This window comes from Syngnathus scovelli, unplaced genomic scaffold, assembly GCF_024217435.2.
Source record: "Syngnathus scovelli strain Florida unplaced genomic scaffold, RoL_Ssco_1.2 HiC_scaffold_27, whole genome shotgun sequence".
Classification (NCBI taxonomy): Eukaryota; Metazoa; Chordata; class Actinopteri; order Syngnathiformes; family Syngnathidae; genus Syngnathus; species Syngnathus scovelli.
Genome location: NW_026061362.1, coordinates 474577 through 483012, shown reverse-complemented (window position 1 = coordinate 483012; position 8436 = coordinate 474577).

Genomic DNA, 8436 nt, shown 5'->3' with positions numbered 1-8436 from the left:
CTTGAGGAGAGTGAGAACAGTGCATGCCTGCGTGCCTGTGTGTGTGTGCGCGTGTGTGAGATGCAAATGAGCAGGAATGAATGACAAGATACAGCTTGACTGGTTGACGTTGTTGGAGACTACTATGTGAAAAGTAGTAGAACAACTTTGAAGAAAGAATGATTTTGAGCATATTTAATGCTAAGAAAAGAAAATAGGCCTTATTTCACAGTGGTTGACTGATTATCATGAATTGAATGGCTCGTTTTAGGCTTTCATCTAAAAGTCAAGTCAAGTTTATTTGTATAGCCCTAAATCACAAACAGTCTCAAAGGGCTTCAAGTAGACAAAAGTTCAAGTTTTCGTCTACAATGATGATAATTGCTTTTGAAACAAAGGAAGTGTAAGGATGAGATTCCTTTCTCCTCATGCAGCATTTAGGCCAGAGAGGAAGTGAAGTCAAGTAACAGAAGTTAGGATGGGTAAAAACCAGAAGTAAACTATCTTGGTTTACTCTCAGCGAAAGGGAGAGCAGGTAACAGGTTATATTAGACACACCACGACCTGCCACGAAGAACAACTGATGTTTTTTTTGTTTTTTTTTTGTCATTACAGCTGAGCTTGGGCTCCATGCTATGCTGAAATTGCTAAGCCACTAACAGGAGTGGCTCATGGACAGCCGTTAGCAGTCAAAGATACATTCGCGTGGACACCAAAAGTAGAAGAAGGATTGACAAGATTGAAAATGATATTAGTTCAAACAACAAAGGGTGTGATAATGGATAAGGTGCTATTGACGATGTCAATAACGAAACTGTTTTGCCAAAATGACTTTTAAGGCAACGCCTGTTGTGTCACTTATGTGACAACAGGGGGGAGATGAGTTATTAGTTACCTATTAGTTACCTTTGGTTTAGATTCTTGAAAAAAAATTTGTTTAAGCATGTCCTGTTTGTGTGAAACATGATCCACACAGGAACCTAAAAGAAACTCTATATGAAAATTCGAAGATTCGAATAGTGGAGCCTAACAGGAACATGGAAAAAGTGAATAGCTGAGAAATGGCCTTCGATGTACTGGCAGTGAATTATAAATTCAGGACAGTTCAGTAATATCTGTAAAGTGAGCATAACACCATTAATACTGAGGTCAAAATAGAGATGATACTAGGCAAAATTTGGAAACTAGATCAGAAATTGAAGGCTCAAATCAGGAAAGGTGGAAAGGTAATAGAGAGAATGGCATAAAATCAAAGTTAGGAAAACAAAAGATAGATAGTAGCCTGAAAATAGGAGGAGTTTCTGGAAATTACAGTATAATTGAGAGAAATAACAGTTAAGACTTGCAATTTAAGTTTAGGGTAATCTGTCAATTTAAAATGGTTCAAATGAGGTCCATCACAATACATCCGAGCGCTCATGAAGGAAAGGCGCTGTCCTTCTCAGGTAGATTAGATTATTGATAATAGTAGAATTTGAAGTTTGATTAACAGAAGGCACTATGGAATTTATGTCAAATTGGAAGATGATATTTAAGTTTGGTATCCCAGTCTGTTTTTTCAGTATCCATCAGTGACTCTGAAACTCGATCCCGAGACTCCACCGACATCTGAGAACATCAAGACAAATGGTGCATGGCTCTAAGGCACCTTTGACCTTTGCAAGAGCAAAGAAGGACTATATTTGTGCTTGGGGGGAGCACAACGCCCTGGAGGAGAACGACATCCTCGGAGGCGGAGTACAAAGAGTGAAGGAACTCACAAGATGAGAATGGACTCAGTTGAAAATGGACTCATCCAAGAGTGAGGGATGAGTTGACTCTGAGACTACAACCAAAGATAACAACCTGACAATGAGGTGCGGCGAAAGACACACAAGACCTGAAAGATGCACCAAGCTGCTGAGACGTTATCAAACTTGGTGGAGCTTGGGTCAGAGTGGATGGAAGCTTGCTTGGGCACTGAGTTTGACACAACTGAGGAGTCTTGCTAAAAGATAAACAAATAAGGAACAAATTGTGTAGTGTTACGAAGAAAGAAAAAGTATCATAGTCACAGGATAAATTTGGATGAAACAGATAGGCTAAAATTGTAAGAGATAAGAGTAGAATCACATTTAGCCCATCCAGCTTAACAATTAGACATTTAGTCATTAACAGTTCGGAGAAGGAAAAATAGGGCATTAGGATCTACTAGGATGCAGTCAAAAGGTGATTAGATTATTCAATGGAGGTAATTAATAAAGTAGAAGTTAATCACACCTCATAGGGAAATTCTGGTGTCAAAACAAAAAGTTTGATAAGATCAAGGAATAACAGCCATGAAAACTTTTGACAGTTAAGAATAACACTGCATGAGACTCACACCAAGTAACAGTGAACGCGATGACAAATGTGATAGGACTCGGAAAACAAATGCCTTAACATGGCAAAGTGAAAATAATGTAGTGGAGTAGACTGTTGGAGGAAGACTTTTGAGTATCTTTACCCAGGTGCTCGATCAGAACGATGGATTAGGACAAGATTATTTAAGGACCTACTGAGGCTGCTTCTTTCCCCATGCTCACCCATGAACATGCTCAGCAGTACAAATGACTGAATTTTTAGGCATTTAATTGGCAATTTTACAGTAAAGGTCCGGTACGAATGTACGAAATATTCACTTGGGAAGGACATCCAGAAATGAAGGGTTTACCGTTAATATTCGCTGATTGCCTGTTCACTTACACATACTAAATTTGTTTGTTGTTGTATGAGTGATAGATGCAAATGGGTTGGCGCTTGTGTGGTTACGAATATGTGTGTGTGTGTGTGTGTGTGTGTGTGTGTGTGTTGAGGGCAGTATGAAAGGCCAAAGTATTTTGTAGTTGGTATGAAAGGGTCACAGTTGAGGGTAAGATTCCTCTCACCTGAGACGGGAACACCCAAGTGTGATGACTAACAGCCGATGGTTAATCAAAGGCACCATGAACAACAAAAATAGTTCATGGAGAAGGCCGAATTCAGCAACACGGATGGACAAGACAGGACTGATATTGAACACTAGGACGATGGACATATGACATGACGAACCTGGACTCACCCGACAAGGTGACAGACTATGTAGATGACAACCATACATATGGAACTTAAGCTTGCTTGTGGCAAGTGCGAGCTTGGCTTTGTTTCTGTGTGTCACTTGACTTATTGCAGCGTCAACCGCCAGCCGAGGAGCAGATTGCTGGTTGTTTTATAACTTGTATTACTTTTGCAGGTTGTCGATTGCAGTCTTGGAAAGTTTATGTTGAATTCACGTGAAAATGTTAACCCTAACCCTTTTGATTTTTATGATGATTGATGATTTTCAGGACGGAATCCCCGTGCGCCATGATTCATTGTGTGTCTATTTTCATTTAGTAGATACTCGATGCCTGTGTAGTTTTGTGAGCACAAGTGTCCGTTGTTGGTATTGCCGAGTGTGAGGTGCACAGTCAATTTTCAGGAACTTGGGGATGACGATCCTGGATGACTGCAAGGTTCGACAGGACTGGCTGCAAGGCGTGATGATGTGGTAGGACGTTTGCCGGTTCCTTTTTAAATGCCTAATGACACATTGGGCGAATGTGTTAAAGGGGGGTGGAGTTACGTTTGAGTGCGTAAGTAGATACATATAAGATTTAATTGTGACATTCAATGCTTTTTTGGATTCACTTGTTTTGGAGGCTTTAACAGGACGTGCCAGAATTCAACAGGCAGCAGTCACAGGAGAAATCGTGCGAGACTGACAGCACGATGAGAAATAAGGAAGATTATTCATAACTCCTGGGGGGAGTGTTGTTGTTTGTTTGTTTGTTTGTTTTAGGTTCACGCGGGCCTCTGGATCGTAGGAGTAGATGCAGGGACGCTTGGAGGTTCTATTGAACAACGACCACCAATCATCCCCGTGCCCCAAACAACCACAAAGGAGAAGAATTGTTTGCTGACGACTGGTTATGGAGATGTCGATTACTAGGGAACTCCTGAACGCTGACCGGGGCCTGGGAAGAGACTCTGAGGACGGTGAAGTGGACATAAAGATCTTGGATGGACAGCAGGCCCTGGGCAGTGATCCCAGAGCAATTCATCGACAGACACATACATATGCAAGGGGGGCAAAACTAAGAGCATTTCAACTTTGCAGTATGCTGTGATATTGTGTCAATATTATGTCCTTCATTACTTTATCAAACGACCACATGCGGCATTATTTTAATTAGTCACATGACTAAAAGGTTGACATCAGCATCTGCTGTCCAGAATATCATGTTGGCCCAGTGTGAACAAGATGAGTGGGACCGCCTTGCGTAAATCGCCTACCTGTCTATTTTTCTTGACGATCCAGAACAAAATACATTCCATTATAACGAACATAGCCAAAGCCGGATGAAGGGCTGTAGTTCTGATAAACTCTGGAATGTAAATTTTCATGCTTTTTGATGGTACTATACTATATTGTGTAAGCATATACTCATTTATACACATATGTAGTTATTAGTTGATGTTTTGTTTTCCCATGAATTCCAATGTTAAAAACAGGAGGGAATGTTGGAAATGATATACTTTTTATCATTGGATTCTATGTATCTACTTTTGTGTGCAAGACTCTCCGCAGTATGTGACCATCTAGCCTTGTGAAAATGATTTGGGGGCATATGGCCGGCTAATGACTGGAGTCATTAGCCACGCTATACAATAAGCCCCATAGTTAGCTAGACATGTTCAGATCATGAGATTGTCATGGGATGGCTGAAGCAGACAGAGGTCTCATTTAAGTTGAAGTCATGAGTACGACACCGGGATGTAAGCTATTAGTCATGAAACGTCCAATACTGCTCCGTCCACGAGAGTATCCCCTTTGTTCTGTGGTAATGAGATATAACTTTGGAATGTATTTCCTGCCTGTGAACCTACCCGATCATGTACACTTGCCCAATTGTTTCTTTCTCAATAAAAAGGTCGGCAAAACTCAGAGCAAAGCGCGAATCTCAGCCACACTTGCTGTGTCTGGGATGCGCCCTTCTGCGCAGGAGAAAACGCTAAGCCAAGAAAGACCTACCGTCTCCGAGATTGATTTCAGATAAATGTTGTCAACCCAACACAGATTTAGCTTGCATTTAGAATTTTGTATAATCTTATAACACAACCAATCAATTATTCCTATTAAATGTAGCATTGCAAAATCTTAAATTCACAATTTAGCTTCTTCCAATTCCTGAAAGCATGTTCTGTCATTTTTTTTTCTTCGAATTTCTCATGTGGGCTCGACACTTAACATGCACTAGTGTGGATTAGTTTCTGCTTGCAAACAGATTTCTCTCTTTTTCCTCTCATTTTTATCTTTCAAAATAATTTCTGTTCTGCGGTGCAAATTGGATAGACCACAGTCTAGCAAATTTTTTTTTATACTAAAATTTTAGCCAATGTTCATCATTTTAACATATACACACACACATGCACAGCTCTCGCACGCAAAAGGTAGTTCCCAGCACCAATGATTCGTCACAGGCTGGCCATTTCCTGTGGTCGATCATGAGCTGGTCCCTCCCATGCACACGAGGACAGCACATTCTTATTTTATTTATTTATCTTCTAGAAGCAAGTTGCATTTCTTTACCACTTGATTTCTCAACTTCCTTTCTACTCCATACTTTTTCTTCCACTTCGGCATATATTGCATACAATTAAGAAATCTACTCGCCATGTACTTCTCATCTCCGTCAAGAGGTAGAGATTTACCGTTTTTATTTCCCATCTTAATTCTAGTAATTTTAGGTTTTACAATCTCTTTGTCTCAAAAAATATTATTATTATTATTATTACTATTATTACTTATTTATTTCTTTGAGGATCCTCAATGCAGGTTTAAATTGACCTTTCAACAAATTACTAGCCTGTATTATTGCCGTGGATCAATGCTAGAACTGCTAATTAGTCAATTTATCCTACCAGTCACACTCTCAATTACACAAACTCCAGCGCTTTGTATTTTTCTCATGGCTCGGACAAACCAAAGCCGTATCTCATAGCACGGACAAACCAAAGCCGAATCTCATAGCTCGGACAAACCAAAGCCGAATCTCATAGCTCGGACAAACCAAAGCCGAATCTCATAGCTCGGACAAACCAAAGCCGAATCTTATAGCTCGGACAAACCAAAGCCGTATCTCATAGCTCGGACAAACCAAAGCCGTATCTCATAGCTCGGACAAACCAAAGCCGAATCTCACGTGCACCTGTGTTTTTTTTTTGTTTTCTTTTTTTTATACGCGTTTCACAACAACACAATCACACAACTTCAGGCCTTTAACTTACTTGTCCCCTGGTTCGTTGCACTGCCGGGTCCCGTCAATCCACCTCTGTCAGACGAAGGCAGACCTAAGATGCTGGCCCAGCGAAGAATTTCCTTCCCAGGTCTTTCTTTACCAGGTCCGGCTAATGGACGCTGGCCCGTCGATGGTGTACAGCGCGTCGTCCTCCGTCAGCCAGATGATGGGTATGAGGGATCCCGGGTTTCGGCACCAAAATGTTAGAGATTTGCTCACTCCAACTTATTTTGCAAGAACCACACGGGAGACAAGCAAGTTCTTTTAGACACCTGCAGGTGGAGAGATCACTCGCTACAGGAATGAAATCTAAAAGTCTCCTCCCTGCAAGGGCATATTTATTAGGAGGAACAGAGTGGGGGTGGGAGTGGACAGGTTTGGTGAACCCCCGGCCTCTGATAAGATCAGAGCAGGGGGTGTTTTACACTGTTGTGGGAAACAGAACAACTTTGATTGCTTCCCCTGCAGCTGGTCAATCAAGCAGAGGAAGCAACCACTTCATCTTACTCTGCATTGTGAGGGCAAGACAAGATTGATTTAATCATTATAGTTTACATTCCAACATAATCCTACGATAAAGATAACCTGGAAAACCCTAACATCTCCCTCCTGTTTTATCATATGATTATGTCACCCCAAACAACAAAGACAAGTAAGAAAATACATATATATATATGTATAATGAAGAAAGAAGAATAGTAAAAATAAAAACAACAAACAATGATAGCAACACTTTCCAGTGAAGATGAGGCATTACCTCAACACCCCAGACCAAACCTGCTGGCCAGATGTCATTAGCAGGAAAATCCTTACACGGCCCCTGTGCCACAGGCGACCAGAATGCTATCAATAAAAAATGAAAAGAAAAACACAGAAACAGTACATCATTGTATCCATCACTTGCGAAGCATTTTCGATGGTCAAATCATCAAGTTTCCGTAAAACATGCTCAACAGAACAGCATCTACGCAATCCACGTCTCATTATCATTATCACATCTGCCACGCCTAAGAAGTTGTATATGTGTTTTCGTCAGCTGATGATGTTCTAGTCTGTAGGTGTGTTCTGTCACACACACTGGCGCACACACTCGTGTCCAGTTGGCAGGCTGCATCGGACAACTCTGGTGACCACAAAACCACGATCCGTTCTGAACAGGCACGTGCACTCATAGGATGCAGGTGAGGCAGTGCTTCTGAAACTCTGGATGAAGTAGGTCCCGTCCGATGGTGCAGCCATGTCGGTAGTAGAGCCCTTACACCTTGAAAACGGCTCTCTCATCCTGGCACACAGCGGTGATGTCCAAAGCTCCCATCCAGTTTCCTCCTGGAGAGCAGTAATCGTTAATGCAGACGTGGGTCTTGTTACCTTAGATGTAACATGTGTAATTCACTCCAGCTGGTCTCTCCGTGTAGGCCACTTGTGGTATTGTTCATCCTCTAACAGTCACATTGAGATTTGCCCAGAAGTGTTCATCATAGGCACCGTCTGCAAGTCCAGAGTGGGATGGGTCGGCATCACTGATTGTGACTGCTCGGCGTTGATATCCAACTCCTCCCATGGATGCCATACGTTTCGCTTCAGTGACATTCATTGCTCTGGCCTCCAAGCGAACTTGCGTGGAGGAAGGGGGGAGTTTCGAACACACATAGCACGCCTCCTGTGTGTGAGCTCTCACAGTGAACCTGACATACCGGTACCAAGTGTTGGTTTCGTATGGGTTTCTGGGGTCCCATGACCAGTCTTCAAAGTTCTCATCATGTGACCATCGTTTACCACGGGCAACATTGTCATTTGGTCTGTTCAGATGAGTCAATAGACCATAGCACGCTCCAACCACAACGCAGCAGAGGATCCATCTGGCATATGGAGCCCCGTTGCTACTAGGATGGCAGAGACACCGGGACATCCCCTCGCCTAGCGGAGTGGGGATCGATGAATTCTTCACCAACATTGAGACGCCTCACCCTAAACGATGGGGCCCCTTTGTAGTCAGCCTTCCCCACCACTCCGAATTAGGGGTCCAGCACTCTCTGCAACTTGCAGTGGCTGAGGTGAATCCAGCTGGGCCGTTGAGAAATTTTTACCGCCGTGGGAGTAGCAAGAAAAACTTGGAACG